Here is a 21,426-nt window from a genome sequence, read left to right on the forward strand (position 1 = left end):
TAATTGAGGGGCAGACAAATGACAAATAAGAGAAAGATTTGACAGAATGAATCAGATATAGGATAAATCTAACTCACTAGAACAGGACAGAAAGGAAGGTTGAGTTTGGTACAGAAGCCAATTTGGAGAGGAGTTTGAACCAGAAGAGCTGAGTTGAGCCAGCTAGCCAGAGTTCAGAAAGAACTAGAAAGGGTGAGCATATTCAGGAGTAAGTCTCAGAGGCTGAAAACATTTTAGTCCTAGGTTAGCAGACAGTGGCTAGAAGCTGAAGCTTTCAAGGTTTGGGTTACAGAAAATTAGGTTGTATGGAGGCTAGTAGCTACCAGGCCTGGGCCTAGGTGCAGTTAGAAGATAGAAACACTCTGGGCTCAGCACAAGCCAAGTATTTGTAAAGCTTGGGCTGGCTCTCATCTCATCCCCACATCTAAGGACATGAAAGCATTTACAGGAGAAGATGTTCTGAATGGGACAATGTTATCACAGGCACTAACATCTACAGTTAATATGAGAAACCTCATGAAACTAAAAAACTCTTGCACTGAAAATATGGTAGAAGTGTCAGGCTACAGAATAAGATATTCCTTAGAGAGCTAAACTATAAAATATATAAATAACTTAAAAAATAGATATCAAGAAAGCAAATAAAGCAATTTAAAACAAAGTGCAAACTTAAACAGAGAATTCCCATTAGAGAAATCTCTAATGGCTGAGAAATACCTCTAAAATGTTCAACATCCTTAGCCATCAGGGAAATATAAATCTTTCTGACATTTCATCACAAACCTCTCAGATCATAAAACAAATGACAGTTCATGCTGGATAGGATGAGGTGTAAGGTGAACACTTACCCATTGTTGGTTTCTGAGTAAACTTTTTTTTTAATTTATTTTTTATTTATTACAATTTATTCACTTTGTATCCCAGCTAAAATCACCTCCCTCATTGCCTCCTAATCCCACTGTCCCTTCTTCTTTTCCTCCCATGCCCCTCCCCCAGTCCACAGATGGCAAGGTTCTCCTTCTCTTCCATCTGACCCTAGCTTATCAGGTCTCATCAGGATGGCTGCATTGTCCTCCCCTGTGGCCTGGTAAGGCTGCTCCCCCTCAGGGGGAGGTGATCAAAGAGCTAGCCAGTGAGTTCATGTCAGAGACAGCCCCTGCTCCCCTTACTAGGAAACCCAATTGGAGACTGATATGCCATGGGCTACATCTCTGAACAAACTTTTAGCACCACTAGCATATCTTGCAGGCTTTCTACCATTAGATCAAAGGACTGGTATTGACATTTCAGGGAATTGCTGTTTCACTGATTTTCTGTGATAATCTTTAGTTTCAACACAGTGTGAATATGAATTTCCTCTTTTGGAGTCCTTCTTTCTGTCGATTTATGTTGATCTCTTGCTGCCTCTTAGTTCTTGGTATTATAACTTTTGTTATTGAGTGGAGCTGTTTTCTCTTTGTTTTAAGTCTTGGCATCATGTAGCTGTAGTTTTATTTTCATTCACTCCACTGTATATTTTAAGTTCCTTGAGACTTCCTCCAAAAGATTTGGGTTATTTATAATTTTTTCTTTATATTTCTATGTATTTTCAGACTTTCCTGTTATCTTTGTTATTGTGCTTAGATTTATTTCATTGTCATTCAAAAATACTTTATATATATGTGTGTGTGTGTCCTCAATTTCTTAATTTAATTATCTTGTAAACTTCAAAATTATTTTATGTTAGTGGATAATCAGTGAAATTAAAAGAATGGCTGTTTCTCTGCTTTCAGTTGGAAAGTTTCTTAGATTTATTTATCATAGCCTTTGGATTGCTATAATGCTAATGTCTTCTATACCTGTGTTCATAAAGACTTGAACATGTAATATTAAGGCACCAAACTTTGTTTGGTGTATCTGTTTATTCTTTCAGTGCTTAAAATTTGTTTCATGAACCTTACAGTGTTATTGTATGATTCATACTTATGATGATACATATAATGCATGTGTGTGAAAATATGTATAATTAACTACAGTTCCCAGGTTATAATTCTCACTTTAAGACAGGACATAGACATCTTGTAGGCAGGTTTTGTAGGTGGATTGGTGTCCTTATCCTCCACTGAAAGTTCTACCTGGCTACAGGAGGTACCACTTCAGTCTCTATATCCCCTGCAGCTTAGACTCCCTGGGGCCTCTCCTATCCCAGGTTTTTTACAAATTCCAGAGATGCCCCCCACCTTTGATTCCTATTCTCTCACCCAGCCCTTTCTCCCCTGCTCTCTCCACTCCTAATCACCACTTTTGCTCCCCATCCCATCTCCCCCACTAATCAGTTCCTTCCTCCTGTCCACCTCCAATATTCCCCCTTCTGAATGAGATTCAAGTAACCTTCCTTGGACTGTCCTTGTTACTTAGTTTTTTTGGCTCTGGAAACTATAGTATGGTTATACTGTACTTTACAGTTAATACCCACTTATCAGCAGTACATACTACACATGCCTTCTGAGTTTGAGATTTGGATTTGGGTTACCACACTCAGAATGATCTTTTCTAGTTCCATTCATTTTCTTGCATATTTCATGATGTTCTTGTTTTTAATTGCTCAGTAATATTCCAATGTGCAAATGTACCACATTGTCTTTATCCATTCTTCAGTTGTGGAACATCTAGGTGATTTCTTGTTTCTGGCTATTACAAATAAAGCTGCGATGAACACAGCTGAGCAAGTGTTTGTAGTGGAAATTTTGGTGTCTTTAAAAAGTCAGTTATGCTATGTGAATGTGTTTTGTTTTAATTCCAGGTATGGGATATGCGGTTGATTCAGATTATCCACAGCAGTAAACCATTTGACTCGGGTAGGTTCTGAGAGGGTAACTTTGCCTGCTGCAGATAGTTTAATTCTGAGGACTCCGGAGAGGGAATAAATGTCTGTCAGAGCCCAGAGGGAGAGGGGTCTCCAAGAAATTAGACGGTTGGTTGGTGCTTCCCTCCTGATGTTCCTGGTTGCTGTTAGTGCAGTTTGATGAGAAGAAATTGGAGATATCCTGAAATGATGACTGAACTTGTCCAAGGAACCCAAAGAACCTAACCAGCAGATGTGTGTGTGTGTGTGTGTGTTTGTGTGTGTGTGTTTGTGTGTGTGTGTGTCCTTGTGTTATGGTAGAACATCTTTTCGATATATTCCCAGGAGTGGGTATAGCTGGGTCTTGAGGTAGAATTATTTCCAATTTTCTGAGAAACTACCAGATTTATTTCTAAACTAGTTGTACAAGATTGAACTCCAACTAGCAATGGAGGAATGTTCCCCTTTCTTCACAACCTCACGAGCATGTGACAGGTGTACAGGGACAAAGATAAAGATTGAGGGAATGCATAGAGACTGGCCTAATGAGATCCATCCCCTGGGAGAAAACCAATCCCTGACACTATTAATGTTACTCTTCTATGCTTGTAGGCAGGAGACAAGCATAATTCCTCTGAGAGTCTTCACCCAACAGCAGATGGAAACAGATGCAGTGACCGACAGCCAAGCACTAGACAGAGCTCAGGGAGTCATATAGAAAAGTTGGGGGGATGATTGAAGGAGTTGGAGGAGATAAGACTTTCACAAGAAGTCAATTAAACTGGGCCCATTGAGTCTCACATAGCATACATGGACTGGTTCTATGCCTCCTGTCCATATGTAGCAGATGTGCAGTTTGATCTTCGTGTAGGTCGCCCACCAACTGGAGAGGGGTCCTTCTCTGACTCTGAGACCTACCTTTGTATCTTGTTTGCCTAGCTGGGCTAACTTATTTGGCCTCAGTGGGAGAAGATAGGCAAAGTCCTGCAGTGACTTAATGTGCCAGGGTAGATTGGTACCTATGGGGGACCTGCCCCTTCTCTGAGGAGGAGAGAGGGGGATGTGGAGAGGGTTGTGCAAGGGGGAGGACTGGGAGGAAAGGAGGGGTGGCTGTGATCAGTGTGCAAAGTGAATGAATAAATTAATGGAGGGGTGTGAAAGACAGGACACAGAATCTTTAATCTTTTTCTGACTTTTCCTGCCACAAAGGAACTATCTGATCCTCTGTGTTGAGAGTGGAACAAAAGAGGGTCCTGCTTCAAATCTTGAAAAGTCTCTCTCTTTCTCTCTCTCTCTCTCTCTCTCTCTCTCTCTCTCTCTGTCTCCTCTTCCTTCTCCTCGTCTTTCTTCATCCTTTCTTCCTCTTTTTCTTTATTACCTCTTTCCTTTCTTTCAGGTTTTAAGAAATGTGCTTGTGATATATTTCAGGCAGTTTTAGCTTCCAATTTGTTATTCTCCTGCCTCAGCCAAGTGCTGGAATTATAGTATTGCCTGGCTCTCTAACAAGTCTGTTCATATTATACCCCTTGTGGTACTCATAGTCCCTTATAGTTGTACTGAAAAGAATTATCTTGTCCCCATTTCCTTTCTCAAAACCTTATTCTATTTCTCTTTTATTCTACATATTTGTCATAAGATAAATATCATAAAAGATAATTTTATGATAATGCATGAATTTGTAAGTATAACAGAAGTTAGTAGTAGTTTTTTATTGCTACGTTCCTTTTATAGAACAAAAATACTGAGTTTTCCCTAAGGTCCCAGTACTATCTTTTCTCAGACTCATGGTCAGCAAGTCAGAGCTGGGTATGGTCTCCTTGTCATGGAATGACCTCAAAACAAAACAAATATTGGTTTGTTAGCCACACAAGTTTTATGCCAACATTGTACTAGCATATCTCACAGACACAACACCATTGTATATTAAAGGATTTGTAGCTGGCTTGGTGTCTACATTTCTCCTTTGGTAGCATGTAGAGTACCTTTTAAAGAACAAAGACTGTGGGCCAGTATAGCTGTCGATAGGAACCAATTCAACTTCTCTGTGTTCAGTGAGTTGTGAAGGTGTTGTCTTCAGCAACAGGGACTTTTCCTTCAGTTTGTGGTGAGTAATATATAACTCTTACCACAGCCTGGGTTATTTAGATACTACTGTCTTAGGTTTCCATATGACGCCTTAAATGGCCCTTACTTTTAGCTGTTTCTTCCGATATTCCATCCCTTGTTTCCCTTTTCTCTCCCCATCCTAATTTAATGCTCTAGGTCCAACCTTCTCTTTCATCTGTAACTCCTTATTCTATTTTCCATTTAGGGAAATCTCCTTCCACCTTAGTTCTTTATTCTATACACTTAGGATTTATGGTTCTCCAGATTGTTGTTTGTTTAATCTTTTACTTAATAGTGAGCATCCACACATAAGCAAAGACATGCTATATTCATATTTCTGCATCTGGGTTACTTCATTTAGGATGATTTTTTTCTAATTCTACCCATTTATATGGGAATATAATGATTTTATTTTTAATGGCTAGTAATATTCCATTGTGTAAATGTAGTATACTTTCTTTACCTATTAATCTTTTAATGGGCGTTTAATCTTTGACTTAACAGTGAACATCCACATATAAACAAAGACATGCTATATTGTATAGTTTTTATATATTTAGACATTGTATATTTTTCAATTTCTTGTTTTTATGGATAGAGCAGCAGTGAGCATGGTTAGCTAGTGTCTCTGTAGTAGGATTAGACATCCTGTGGGTTTAAACAAGAGTGGGGCTCTATATTAAGATAGGTTGATTTCATTTTACAGAGGAAATACCACACCAATGAGTAGTTATATGGTTTATAAAAACCTTACCATATCTTCCGGTTGTTCACTTTGTCTCTTTTTGTTTTTATTGCCTCATTCATTCATTCATTTATTCATTCATTCATGTGTTCATTTTATCATCTAGTTTACAGTAGTGTAGATCTATCTGAGCTTCTTATATGTGACAGACTATCATTTCATCACTACATCCTCTGTCTTTCTCTTAACTTAGAATTCACCTGTAATTCTTCTACAGTAATGTACTGATTTTAAAGAATACACAAATTTTAATTTGTTTTTACATATCAGATATTTTAATATAATTTTCAGGGCCTGAGGGTATTACAAATAAATTCTAACAGTAGCATTTATTTTTTTCAGAAATTACCCATATTTTTTACAATTTTAAGCTTTCATTCTCATAAAACACAGTACTTAATATAATAAAAAAAATTACACTGTATAAATTCACTTACTTCCTGAATACACTTAGGCTATTAATCAATCCTATATAATATGTATAAAAGGTCTCTTTACTTCCATAGATTCTCTTAGTATAAAGAATTAATTTTTCAAATATAATTTTTATACAAAAGAATTTCACTACCTCTGTGCAGGGGTTCCAGGCCATCTCTATGAGTGGTTCTTGGCTGGAGTATCAGTCTCAGAAAAGAACACTGTGCCCAGACTTTTAGGATGTGTGGCTCTCCTTGTGAAGCTACTGTCCTCTCCTGATCTTACTATCTCTCTGCACTCTGCCTAAAATTTGGCTATGAGTCTCAACATCTGCCTCAATACCCTGCAGGGTAGAGCCTTTCAGAGGCCCTCTGTGGTAGGCTCCTGACTTATTCCCTGTTTTCTCCCTCCTCCAATGTCCATCCTCTTTGCCTTTCTGAATGGGGGTTGAGCATTTTAGCCAGAGTCCTCCTTTCTGATTAGCTTCCTTAGGACTATGGAAGTTCAGGATACAAGTGGGTTCCATACTAATGGGGACAGGGACTGTCTCTGACAGAAACTGATTGGCCTGCTATTCGATCACTTCCCCCTGAAGGGGGACAGCCTTATCAGTCCACAGAAGAAGACAATGCAGCCACTCCTGATGAGAACTGATAGACCAGGAGCAGAGGGAAGGGGAGGAGGACCTCCCTTATCAGTGGACTGGGAAAAGGACAAGGGTGGGGAAGAGGGAGAGTGGGATTAGGAGGGGAGGAGAGAGGGAACTACAGGGGGATACAAAGTGAATAAACTGTAATTAATAAACTAAAAATAATTAAATTAAAAAAGAATTTCACTTAGTAAGTCCATATAGTAGTTATTATTTGTTTAGTTTTTATTTATTAACTTATTTATGGTGCTATTGATCAAAGTCTTTAAACATGCTGCACAACAGGCCTACCCCTAAGCTGTGCACCTAGTCCTTGATCTTATTTGATATATTTTTAGTACATATCTCAGACTTGTGTGGAACATATGATATTTCTGGCACTGTCTTCTGAGAGCTAAGGTTATAGGAGTTCATTACCATGTCTAGTTTGCATATATCTTTTAAAGATAGGCTTACGGATGAGTATTAATGTTAGGATAGTGTGTAGATCACTTGTTTGAGATTGTGACCATTGCTTACATGAAACAACCAGAGCAATCGACTTTATTTAACCTCTGTTTTCTACGTTTTAGAGCTCTTTAAGATTTAATTTTTAATTTCTGGACTTCTAGATGCAAATTAACAACTACTTTGATGAAAGCTTCGTGTGTGTGTGTGTGTGTGTGTGTGTGTGTGTGTGTGTGTGTTTGCAGACATTTTCCAAGGAATTTAAAGATGCTACTTTTGCTATTTTCAAAATCTTTCCCATTCCTGGGAAAACAACGTTAATATTTTATCTTTTCAGAATTCTACCCAATTTTGCATCATCCATTCCCATGCATGGTGGCTATGGGAGTGAAACAGTAAGACACAACTGTGCACAGGCCAAGGCTCTGGAAGCTTGACTATCAAGCCAGGCTGCACCTAGGCAAGAGATCCCTCTGCAGCTAACCAGCCAAGTTTCTCAGTAAAGACTTGGATTTTGAAGATCAGTCAGCATAACAGCTGTGGAGAGGTCAGAGTTCTCTTCTCTGCCTAATTAAGACTGGTTCTGAGCACTAAGGCCTCTGAAAAACCCTGAATTTGCTTGCCAAGCATCTGAGAATACTGCCACATAATCCTTTGCCCTGTAAGAACAAGTGACATCAAAACCTAGTTAGAAGGATTTAAAATATGCAGAATGGAGTTGTAATCACTCCTGATACAACTTCTGATGTGTTACTACTGTGAGAGTTCTCAGTAATAATCACTCTTAAAGAAAAATTCTTTTTGGCAAAATTTACATTTCCCATGACAAGATTTTCTGAGCGAATGCTCTTTAGGCTTTTGCTAATCTGCCCTTAAGATCTTAAAAACATTCTTTTTGGAAAGTACTAACTTTATCAGTTGAAGGTGTAAGATACAGCAACTCGAAAGAGAATTATATGAAACAGTGCACAGGTATATAGATTGTATCATATGAGGAACATTTGGAAGCATGCTGTGTATTCTGTCCTTGCATTTGTCTTCTCACATTAGAACTCTGTATCTTACTCTTTCTTCACTAAGCAAGAGATTGCTTTCACTAAGTTAGAAGTTATCCTGCATTTTATGTTAAATATCTTTCCAACTTTCTAAACTCACTCTTGTGTTGGCTCTGAGTTGATTTGATTCCCTCATTGAATCCCATTCTTCCCTTATCATTTTGGATCTCTTTGTAGTCAGCTCTGTGGGACAGCTGTCTTTCATTTCTGATATTGCTCTATTCATTTTATCTCTGTTCACAGAATGTCTGCATGAAACAACCCGCTTTTCTATTAAATATACATGAGGAGCCTTCACTTAGATTCAGCAGAAGTCTGTCTGCTGGAAAGGCATCACATTTCATTCCCAGGCGTTTGGGGAGTGGATTATTCATCATATTTCCTGGAACATGATGGCTTTTAATAAATTATGAGTCTGTGTCTCACGGTTTTAAGTTCATAAGCTGAGCTTTGCATCAATACATATCCACTATATCTGGCTCTGGCTTACACAGAATTCCTAAGTTAGCAGCATTACTAAATCGCTTACCTCAACAAATATTTTAGAGTCATATGACATACTTGAAACCTTTTACTATGAACATGAACAGTCTTTAAAAGGTATTCATGAAATGCAGAATGACCTGGACTTCTCAGAAACACCGTAACTACTCCAGAGTCTTCTTCACTGCTAACACAATTTCATGGCCACCTGTGGGGGAAAGACTTAAGGCAAGGCATAGCTATACAAACACAGAGGGTACTATTTTTCTTTGCATAATGTGCTTTAAGAACAGAAGCCTTTGTTCTTTTGAATTTGCCTGTAAACCTCACCTCAAGAATGAAGTAAGACGTTAATACAATACAAAGAAAGAAGACCTTGTTAAAGAGGGAGAAAACAGGGAACAGGACAGGAGCCTACCACGGAAGGCCTCTGAAAGACTCTACCCAGCAGAGTGTTAAACCAGCAAAACTTTGAGCAGAGTACAGGTGCCTTGTGAAAGAAGGGGAAGATGAAAGACCTTGAGGGGACAGGAGCTCCACAAGAAGAGCAATAAAACCAAAAAATCTGAGCACAGAGGTCTTTTCTGAGACTGATACTCTAACCAAGGAGCATGCATGGATATAATCTAGAACTTTGCACAGATGTCGCTAATGGCAGCTAAGTGTCCAAGTAGGCTACCAAGTAGGCAGCCTCTGTTCCCCTTATAAGGGAGGAACAGCCTTTCCAGGGCACAGAGGAAGACAATGCAGCTAGTCCTGTTGAGACCTGATAGGACCTCCGCTATCAGTGGATTTGGGGAGAGGCAAGGGAGGAGAAGAAAGAGGAAGGGTGGGATATGGAGGAGACAAGGTAGGGGGCTACAGCTGGGATACAAAGAGAATAAATTGTAATAAATAAAACATTAAAATTTAAATGAGATAAAACATTAGTAAAGTTTATACTTATGAGTTTCAGCTGAACATTTTGATACTTTTACATATTTTCTGAATGAGTTTTGTATTTTAGTCACTTTGTGTGTTGTACACTTTAATTTATTATGTTGATAATGGATTCTGCATTTCATTAAATGACTTCACATCAGGCAAAAATCTAGGACATTAGGAATACAGACTAACAACACTACTAGCATATATGGTGTTTTCAGGATAATGAAAAACAATAAAAAATAAACCCTTACATATATCATGATAAGCAGTGTGGACAACAGACACTGAACTTTACGACAACAGAGAATAGGCAAGCAGGTGAAAAGTTTAAGTTATAAATCCTCCTGGGACAGGCAATTTGGGGGCTGGGTTTGAAAGAAAGTCATAATGCTTTAATTCAACAAATACCTTTTGTATAAACAGCCAGCATGCTCTCACTTTAGCCTAGTATGCATTACATTCTCCAGGGAAGATACTGAGAGCAGTGATAGTAAGGCTTCTTTGTGTTCTGGTAGAATTTTCTTCACTGGCTTGGTCTGAAACTTGGAGACATAAAAGACATTTCTTTATCCACTTCATTCTTCCTTCATTTTTCTCTACCTTCCTGCCTCCTAAGCAGCTTCCTCTGTCTCTCCATGCCTTCCTTACTTTCTGCTTACAGTGTTGGTAGTTGAATTCAGGGCCAGTTGCAATCCAGGCAAGAAATGTAGTTTGCAGCTACATGACACACAGAGAATAGTCAATAATTTAATTTCATAAAGGTTCTCATATTTTGAGACGCTTTTTAAATTTAGACTGTGTGATTTTTATTTACTGTACATGATTGTCCCATGAGTTATTGATTTGTTTCACTTTTGTTTTCTCTGTTTTTTGTTTGGTGTGTGTGTGTGCGTGTGTGTTCATGGATCATAAGTACAGAATAAGTACAGACTTTGCATGTGCTAAGTGCTCTAAGAGTGAGACAAATCCTCAATCCGTTTTTGTTTTGAGACAGGATATCTTTAAGATTCCAAGCCTTGATTTGACTGGATTCAGAGCTCAGAAAGGCATTGAACTTAAGATTTTTTTATTTTATTTTATTTGCCTCAGCTTCCTGGGTAGGAGAGTTACATTCCTGTACTGTGATAACTCCTTATTTTGAAGTTCTTCTTTAAAATGTTTTCATTTATTACAATTTATTCACTTTGTATCCCAGTTGTAGCTCCCTCCCTCATCCGCTCTGAATCCCAGCCTCCCTCCATCTTCCCCTCCCATGCCCCTTCCACAGTCCACTGATAAAGGAGGTCCTCCTCTCCTTCTATCAGACTCTAGCCTATCAGGTCTCATCAGGACTGGATGCATTGTCTTCCTCTGTGGCCTGGGAAGGCTGATCCCCCAACCTCAGAAGGAGGTAATCAAAGATCCAGTCACTGCATTCATGTTAGAGACATCCCCTATTTGACTAAAGGAAGCCTATATGGAGACTGAACTACCATAGGCTCCCTGAATATCTACATGAACTTATCACCCTGCACAAAACGAAAATGCAAGTGGATCAAAGAACTGAACATAAAACCAGACACAGTATACATGTTAGAAGAAAAAGTGGGGAAGAACCTTGAACTCATTGGCACAAAGACAATTTCCAAAACAGAACACCAATAGCACAGGCTCTACAATCAACGATCAATATTTTTTAATTTTTTATTTAACTTTTATTAATTACACTTTATTCATTTTGTATCCCCCATAAGCCCCTCCCTCCTCCTCTCCTGGTCCCACCCTCCCCCCTCTCTTTGTGCATGCATACCCCTCCCCAAGTCCACTGATAGGGGAGGTCCTCTTCTCCTTCTTTCTGATCTTAGTCTATCAGTTCTCATCAGAAGTGGCTGCATTGTCAGGGTTCTAAGTTATCTCGATGAATAGTCCTTGGTTGGAGTATAAGTTTCTGGGAAGTTCCCTGTGTTCACATTTTCTTGTTCTGTTGCTCTCCTTGTGGAGTTCCTGTCCTCTCCAGCTCTTACTATTTCTCACTTCTTACATAAAATTCCATTCACTCTGCCGGACAGTTGGCCATCAGGCTCAGCATCTGCTTAGACATTCTGCATGGCAGAGATTTTCAGAGGCCCTCTGTGGCAGGTTTCGAGTTTGTTTCTTGTTTTCTTCTTCTGGCTTTCAGAGGCCCTCTGTAGCAGGTTCCTAGGTTGTTTCCTGTTTTATTTTTCTTCTGATGTCCATCCTCTTTGCCTTTCAGGATGGGGATTGAACATTTTAGTTAGGGTCCTCTCTTTTGCTTAGTTTGTTTAGATGTACAGATTTTAGTGGGTTTATTCTATGTTGTATGTTTATATGAGTGACTATATACCGTGTGTGTCTTTTGCTTCTGGGACAACTCACTCAGGATGATCCTTTCCAGGTCCCACCATTTATCTTCAAATTTCATGATTTCCTTATTTTTCATTGTTGAGTAATACTCCATTGTCATTAAAACAAAGTGACTGCCTACAGATTGGGAAAGAATCATCACCAACCCTTTATTTGACAGAAGACTCATACCCAGTATATATAAAGAACTAAAGAAGCTGAAAAGCAGCAAAACAAGTAATCCACTTAAAAAATGGGGAACAGAGCTAAAGAAAGAATTCTCTGTAGAGGAATATCGAATGGCAAAGAAGCACTTAAAGAAATGCTCAACCTCATTAGCCATTAGGGAAATGCAAATCAAAACAACCCTGAGATTTCACATTACACCCATCAGAATGGCCAAGATGAAAACCTCAAAGGACAATAAATGCTGGAGAGGTTGTGGAGAAAGGGGAACCCTTCTCCACTGCTGGTGGGAATGTAAACTTGTACAACCACTCTGGAAATCAATCTGGTGCTTTCTCAGACAACTAGGAATAGCACTTCCTCAAGATCCAGCCACACCACTCCTAGGTATATATCGAAAAGAGGCTCAAGTACACAAAAAGGACATTTGCTCAACCATGTTTGTAGCAGCTTTATTTGTAAAAGCCAGAAGCTGGAAACAGCCCAGATGCTCCTCAACTGAAGAATGGATGCAGAAACTGTGGTACATCTATACAACAATCAATATTTTGAAGTTCTTAGAAACATACAGAAGTCTGTCAATCAAGAGTGCATATTAACTTTGAATATAATTTACACATTTTTTCTTCTTTATTTATTATTTTTTTGCTTATTTATTTATTACAATTTATTCAGTTTGTATCCCTGGTGCAGCCCCTTTCCTTGTTTCCTCCCAGTCTCACCTTACCCTTTCTCTTCTCCCACTATGCCTTCCCTAGTCCCCTGATAGGGGAGGACCTCCTCTACTTTCATCTGACCCTAGCCTATCAGGTCTCATTAGGACTGGGCACACCCTCTTTCTCTGTGGCCTTGCTATCCTGCAAACCCCAGGGGGGAGGTTATCAAAGAGCCTGCTACTGAGTTCATGTCAGAGACAGCCTCTGGCTTACTAGGGAAACCACTTAGAAACTGAGCAGCCTATGGGCTTTCTCTGAACCAGGGGTCTAAACCCTCTCCATGCATGGTCATTGGTTGGAGTTTCCATCTCTGCAGGACTCCGTGGGCCCAGATATTTTTTTCAGCTTTATTGTTCTCCTGATGGAATTCCTGTCCCCTCCAGTTCTTTCGATCTCCCTCTTCTTCCATAGGTTTCCGGCACTATGCCCAAAGTTTGGCTATGATTCTCAGTATCTCCTTTGATACTCTGGTGGGTAGAATCTTTCAGAGGTTCTCTGTGGAAGGCTGCTGTTCTGTTCTTTGTCTTCTCCTACTTCTGATGTCTATTCTGTTTGCCCTTCTGTATGAGGATTAAGCATATTCCCTAGGGTCCTCGTAGTTGTTTAGCTTCTTTGGGACTATAGATTTTAGTATGTTTATCCTATATTATGTGGCTAAAATCACTAAGTTTACACATTCTTATCTTATACAGAGATCAGTAAATACCATCCATGATTTTTTTTTTTACCTTTTAAATAATTTGGGAAACTTCAGTGAAACTAGTTTTAATTTATACTGTAACCTTTAATAATTACAAATGTGTTAACTTGGTATTCATGGCTATCTTCTGTGATGGTTAATATTATCTGCCAACTTTACAGGACCAAGAATCACTTAGGAGACAAACCTCTAGGCATATTCATGAAAGAGTTTATAGTTAGTTAATTAAAGTTAAAAAGAGACTTTAAGTTTCTGAAGCACCATTCCATGGGCTGAGAGTTAGTAAAAAATCAAAAGAAGATAGTTCAGCAGATAAAGTACTAGTCATGCATGTGACGAGGACAAAAAGTCCTGAGTAAAAATCTGGGTGTGAAGGCATATGTTCATAATATCTGAATGGAAAGATAATAATAGGAAGATACTGAAAGTTCACTGTCTAGTTTGTGTAAATATCGGACAATATTTTAATGCTCGTCGTTATTATTGCAAGTTACCTATAAGCCTGACTGTAACTCTTTCCAGTGAAGCAGAACCAAGACCTAAAACTTTTTAGCTAACTTGTAGTTCAATATCATTTCTGAGTCTTACATATAACCTTTTTATCACTGCAATCTTTACAGTTCATTTCACCTTAGAGATAGAGAGCTACATAGATACATTTCTAATTAATGATCATAACTAAATGATAAGTTAAGGATTTCTTAATCACTGTTTATTCTAAGACATTAAGTAGATATAAATGTCTGTCACTAATATGTAATTCATCAAAATGTATGTTCTGATATAATATAATGACTAGGGATATTAAGAAGTAAGATGGGGGGCTACAACTGGGATACAAAGTGAATAAATTGTAATAAATAAAAAGTAAAATAAAAATAATGGAAGGAACAAAGTTTGTTTAAGACACCTAAAAAAGAAATATTTATTCGTATATATATATATATATATATATATATATATATATATATATATATACATAAATGTATGGATTATTGCCAACTCTTTTGATGGATAATTAATCAAAAGAGTATAAACTTAAGATGTGCAGCATTATATCTTGATTATTCATCATTAAAAAAGAAGTAAGATGAATTGACATGTCATCATGTCAACCACTAAGTATCTAAGTATGTATTCACAAAGACTTCTCTTGGCCTAAAACAGAGGAGCCTATTCTCAGAGTGAATGGAGGCAAAAATAAAAGCTTACATTTGCACAAGATGTTGAAAGCAAATGACAGCTTCATGCTGTCATTTAAAGATGATATTTACACCACTACTTCAGGGCTCAGGGAACATTAACAAAGAAGTGTCAGAAATAACATAAGATCCAGAGAATAAGGAGAGGGATGCAAAACACCATCTCCAGCATAGCAAAGGAACATAGCAAAGGAATGTGGGAATTGTAAGCTCACAGCAGCTGTGCCTCCTGCTCTGAGCCCACAAAAGTCAGTTCTAACAGTCAGTTATAGAAGGGAAAAGGACCCATGAGACCCTACCACACACCCCTAATTTGTTGACAGTTTTCAAGTTATAAAAGTGGGAGAATCATAGGCATGGGTTGTGAAGCCAGTGGCTAGCCCGACAGCCTTGTTGATTACTTCCAAACTCAAGATTTCACAGAGTCCTGGTTTAACCTGTATGAAACAGTAGACAAAACCAGAACTAACTATTAGAGGAAAGCACTTGGGAGCAGGAGAGAAAAGAGGCAGAGGGTAAAGGAGAGGCATGAAAAGTCAAAGCATACATACAGTGAGATAACAAATTTACTGATAAAAAGAAAAACATTGAAGAAAGAACTGAGTATTAAGTAATATTATTAAACTAAACAAACAATATTTATAATTTTAAAATACCTTTCATCTTTGGCTTCCCCTTTAGCCATCCTGGGCATAAGTGTGGAATATTTGCTAAAATAGATGAATCAGTTTAAGGTAATTATGTTAGTGTTATGTAACATACAGAGTTTCTATTTTATTTCTCAATTATATGCTATAGTTTTACTGGTTCGTGTCCACTATTTAACACTGTGACATCACCATGACCCTATGTTAACCACTCAATACAACAGAGCATGTTTTCCAATTTAAGAAAAGTCATACCAATAAAATTCTCTTTTTATAAAGAAAAAATTTAAAAAGTCACTTTATATTAACTGACACAAATAAGATTTGAAAATAACACTCAACCAAGGACCATCTATGGATATAACATAGAACTTCTGCTCGGAAGTGGCCCGTGGTAGCTCAGTAACCAAGTAGTTTTCCAAAGCAAGGGGAACAAGAACTATTTGTAACAAGATCTCAAGGGCAGGCTCTTTGTCCTCCCCCCCCCAGGGGAGGAGCAGTCCTGTTAGGCCACAGAGAGAACTTTGCAGCCAGCCTTGAAGATACCTGATAAAACCGGGTCAAATGAAAGTGGAGGAGGTCCTCCCCTATCAGTGGACTTGGAAAGGGGCAGGGAGGAGACCAGGGAGGGAGTTGGGGAGGGGGAGGGAATGAGGGAGTGGATAAAGCTGGGACACAGAGTTAACAAATTGTAACTAAAAAGAAAAATAAAAATTAAAAAAATAAAAAAATAAAAAAATAAACACAAAAAAAGGAAAATAACAAATATATAAATTGCATGTTTTGTACAGAGTAACATAGGAAATCTCACAGGTCTCAAAATATGCTTTAAAAACACTATTATTTGGGAGTTTAACATGTTAGAAACGTCAATTATAATCATATGTGTTCATATGGGAAGAGAATGTCAAAGCCAGTGGATCACAGATATAATTAGAAATAAAAATAGAAAAATAATAATTTCAAAAATAATAATTTGGGAAGGGCGGAGCCAAGATGGCAACTAGCACACAGTTTCTGAGCTGTGGAAGAGCTAAACGTCTGACTTGGTGAGTGGAAGAACCTATAACCCAGGAAAACGACTGTGAGGCTTTCTAAACAACAGGGAACATCACAGGAGGTGAAAACTTTGGTCTCGGGTCACCTGGGGACTTGTGTGGGGAAGGTGAGAAAAGATCCTTTAACCTCCCAGCACTCCCCTCCCCCAGACCTCCCTCCTCCTCGATAGGCTGGACTCATCTTTCACAGAGCAGACCCAACTGCCTGGGTTTTGCAGCTTCTGAGGCGGAGCTCCAAGTCCTTTAGCGGCAAATGCCAGCAGTACCCATCTCAGAGTCATAGATCTGCGTGGTGGCTGCACCATCCTCCCAGGGCCCAAGTCTGCTAGATGCCATGCTAGCTCCACAGGATCACGATCACTGATGGTACAGCCCACCCAGTCCTACAGTGACAGAGAATATGCTATATACTCATTAAAACCAGGCAGGAATGCCATACAAGCTAGGCAAACCAGGCACTGGGCCTCCCAAGCATAGAGAGCACATATAAAGAGAACCCAAGGACTTCCCAGAAATCATCTGGACTAGCAACCCAGTCTCCAGTTACAGTGGGACTTCCTAACCTGGCGGCAGAGCAGCACTGAGCTGGCGGGGCACATCAGCCCTCCAGTTTAAGACTGACCAGGGCCAAACCAGAGAACAGAGAGCCTGATTACCCCGGTCCCTACTGACATGACCACCTTGAAATCTCCAGCTGCAGCAAGACCTCATAACCTAGCAGTGACAGCAGCACGGAGCTGGCGGAGCACATCAAAGAAGCAGGGCCAAACCAGAGAACAGAGAGCCTGGATAACCCAATCTCTGCCAAGTGACCTGCCTGTACAACTAGTCCTCAGCACACGCTGAGGACACAGGACCTCTCTCAGCTTCCTGAAGAACTCTCCAGATGCCAGAGAGAGACAGAACCAGTCTGATCTGCAGAATCCAAAAACAAACAGGGAAGGTTTCAGATAAGCCAATGGCCAGGGGTAGGCGAAAGAACACTTCCAACATAAATCAGGACATCATGACTTCACCAGCGAACCCCAAAATTGATGGCTACTCCAATTCATCAGAAGCACAGGAAAATGACCTTAAAGCTATGCTTACCCAAATATTTGAGGCTCATAAGGAGGAAATGAACAAATCTTTCAAAGAGTTGGCCAGTCAATTGGAGGTAAAGAAAGAAGAAATAGAAAAAAAATCATTAAAGAAACACAGGCAAACATAGCCAAACAAATAGAGGCTCAAGTAGAGATAAAATTAGTGGCATATAAAAAGGAAATGAACAAAGAAATAGAGACCATCGTAGAGAGACAGGAATCCAAATTCAAAAACATGAAAGAAATGGTGCAAGGCATGAAAACAAAATTAGAAAAGAAAACACAAACTGAGAAAACCCTTGAGCTGGAGAAATTGGAGAAAAGTTCAGGAACCACAAAAGTAAGCATCACCAACAGAATACAAGAGATGGAAGAGAGAATCTCTGGAGCTGAAGACACACTTGCAGACATTTATACTTCTCTCAAAGAAAAAGTAAAATCAGAAAAGTTCCAATCACAAAATATCCAAGAAATCAAGGACGCTATGAAAAGACAAAATCTAAGAATAATTGGAATTGATGAAAAAGAAGACTCCAGGCTCCAAGGTCCAGAAAATATTTCAAGAAAATCATAGAAGAAAATTTTCCTAACTTAAAGAAAGAGATAAATATAAATGTACAAGAGGCCTACAGAACACCAAATAGACTAGACCAGAAAAGAAACACATCACGTCACATCATAGTCAAAACACTAAATCTACAGAACAAAGAAAAGATATTAAAAGCAGCCAGGGAAAAAGGCCAAGTAACATATGAAGGTAGACCTATCAGAATCATACCGGACTTCTCATCAGAAACTATGAAAGCCAGAAGCCCTGGGCAAGTATCATGGAGACTCTAGGAGATCACAAATGTCAACACAGACTACTATACCCTGCAAAGCTTTCAATCAACATAGATGGAGAAAACAAAATATTCCATAACAAAACTAAATTTACACAATATCTACACAGCAAACCAACCCTACAGAAGATACTAGAAGGAAAACTCCAATCCAACAAAAATAACTTCACCCAAGAAAACAGGGCATACAGATAATATCCCAACAAAAACGAAAAGAAAACAATAATGAAACAGGGTAAGATCACCGACTCCATTACAAAAGGAACAAACATGTATTGGTCACTATTATGTATCAATATCAATGTACTCAACTCTCCAAAAAAAAAAAAAAAAAAAAGACACAGGCTAAAAGAATGGTTGTGGAAACAGGATCCAACATTCTGTTGCATCCAAGAAACACACCTATGCAACAAAGATAAACACTACCTCAGAGTAAAGGGCTGGAAAAATGTTTTTCAAGCAAATGGTTCCAGAAAACAAGCTGGAGTAGCCATCATAATATCTAATAAAATAGACTTTCATTCAAAGATAATCAAAAAAGATAAGGACGGCCACTATATTCTCATCAAGGAAAAATCCACCAAGAGGACACCACAATCTTGAATATCTATGCCCCAAATACAAGAGCACATACATTCGTAAATGAAACATTATTAAAGCTTAAATCATACATTGATCCTAATACCTTATTAGTGGGAGACCTCAACACCCCACTCTCACCAAGGGACAGATCAACTAGACAGGCACCAAATAGGGAAATAAAAGCACTCACAGAATCCCTAACAACCTAGTAGACGTCTACGAATCTTTTCACCCAAACTCAAAAGAGTACACTTTCTTTTCAGCACCACATGGAACCTTCTCCAAAATAGACCATATAGTGGGTCACAAAACAAGCTGCAACAGATACAAAAAGATTGAAATAATCCCTTGTATACTATCTAAGAACCATGGACTAAAGCTGGACATCAACAACAACAGAAACAACAAAAAGCAGACACGCACATGGACACTGCAAAACTTACTACTCAATGACAGCTGGGTTGAGCAAGAAATAAAGAAAGAAATTAAATACTTCCTAGAATTCAATGAAAATGAAGGCACTACATACCCAAATTTATGGGACACATTGAAAGCAGTGCTCAGAGGAAAATTTATAACACTAAGTGCCTGCAAGAAGAAATTTGTAATATCACATAAAAACAACTTAATGGCCCAACTGAAAACCATAGAAAAAAAGGAAGCAGATACACCCAAGAGGAGCAGACTGCTGAAAATAATCAAACTCAGGGCTGAAATCAATCAATTAGAAACAAATAAAACTATTCAAAGAATCAATGAAACAAAAAGCTGGTTCTTTGAGAAAATCAACAAGATCGAGAAACCCTTATCCAAACTAACTAAAAAGCAGAGAGAAGCTATCCAAATCAGCAAAATCAGAAATGAAAATGGGGACATAACTACCGGTACTGTGGAAATCCAAACAATTATTAGGTCATACTACAAAAACCTATATGCCACAAAATTTGAAAATCTAAATGAAATGGATAATTTTCTTGACAGATTCCATCTACCAAAATTAAGTCAAGATCAGGTAGAAAGACTGAATAGCACTATATCTCCAAAGGAAATTGAAGCAGTCGTTAACAGTCTATCCTCCAAAAAAAAAAAAAAAAAAAAAAAAAAAAAAAAAAAAAAAAAAAAAACAAACCCTGGGCCAGATGGCTTCAGCGCAGAATTCTACCAGACCTTCAAAGAAGTGCTAACACCAATTCTCCTCAAACTATTTCACAAAATAGAAACAGAAGGGACACTACCAAAGTCATTCTATGAAGCCACAGTCACCTTGATACCTAAACCACACAAAGATCCAACAAAAAAGAGAACTTCAAACCTATCTCAATTATGAACATTGATGCAAAAATACTCAGTAATATACTTGCAAACTGAATCCAAGAACACATAAAAGATATCATCCACCACGACCAAGTAGGCTTCATCCCAGACATGCAAGTGTGGTTCAACATACGGAAATCCATCAATGTAATCCACCACATAAACAAACTGAAGGAGAAAAACCACATGATCATCTCCTTAGATGCCAAAAAAGCATTTGACAAAGTCCAACACCCATTACTGTTTAAAGTCTTGGAGAGATCAGGGATACAAGGCACATACCTAAAGATAGTAAAGGCAATATACAGCAAGCCTATAGCCAACATCAAACTCAGTGGAGATAAACTTAAATCAATCTCACTGAAATCAGGGACAAGAAAAGGATGCCCATTGTCTCCATATCTCTTCAACATAGTACTTGAAGTCCTAGCCAGAACAATAAGACAACTAAAGGAGATCAAGGGGATACAAAACGGAAAGGAAGAGGTCAAAGTGTCACTATTTGCAGATGATAAGATAGTATACATGAGCGACCTCAAAAATTCAACCAGAGAACTCCTTCAGCTGATAAACAAAGACCTTCAGCAAGGTGGCAGGATACAAAATCAACTCAAAAAAATAAAAATAAAACAGAAGCCCTCCTATATACCAAAGACAAAAGGGCTGAGAAAGAAATTAGGGAAACAACACCCTTCACAATAGCCACTAATAACATAAAGTACATTGGTGTGACTCTAACCAAGCAAGTGAAAGACCTGTTTGAGAAAAAGTTCAAGTCTTTGAAGAAAGAAATTGAAGAAGATATCAGAAGATGGAAAGATCTCCGTGCTCATGGATTGGTAGGATTAACATTGTAAAAATGGCCATCCTGCCAAAAGCAATCTACAGATTCAATGCAATTCCCATCATAATACCAACTCAATTCTTTACAGACCTTGAAAAAAAGATTCTCAGCTTCATATGGAGAAACAAAAAACCCAGAATCTCTAAAACGATCCTGTACAACAACAGATCATCTGGAGGTATCTCCATCCCCGATCTCAAGTAGTACTACAGGGCAACACTAATAAAACTGCATGGTATTGGCATAGAAAGAGAAAG

Source organism: Psammomys obesus, unplaced genomic scaffold (genome assembly GCF_907164565.1).
Source record: "Psammomys obesus unplaced genomic scaffold, mPsaObe1.curated_primary_1811, whole genome shotgun sequence".
Classification (NCBI taxonomy): Eukaryota; Metazoa; Chordata; class Mammalia; order Rodentia; family Muridae; genus Psammomys; species Psammomys obesus.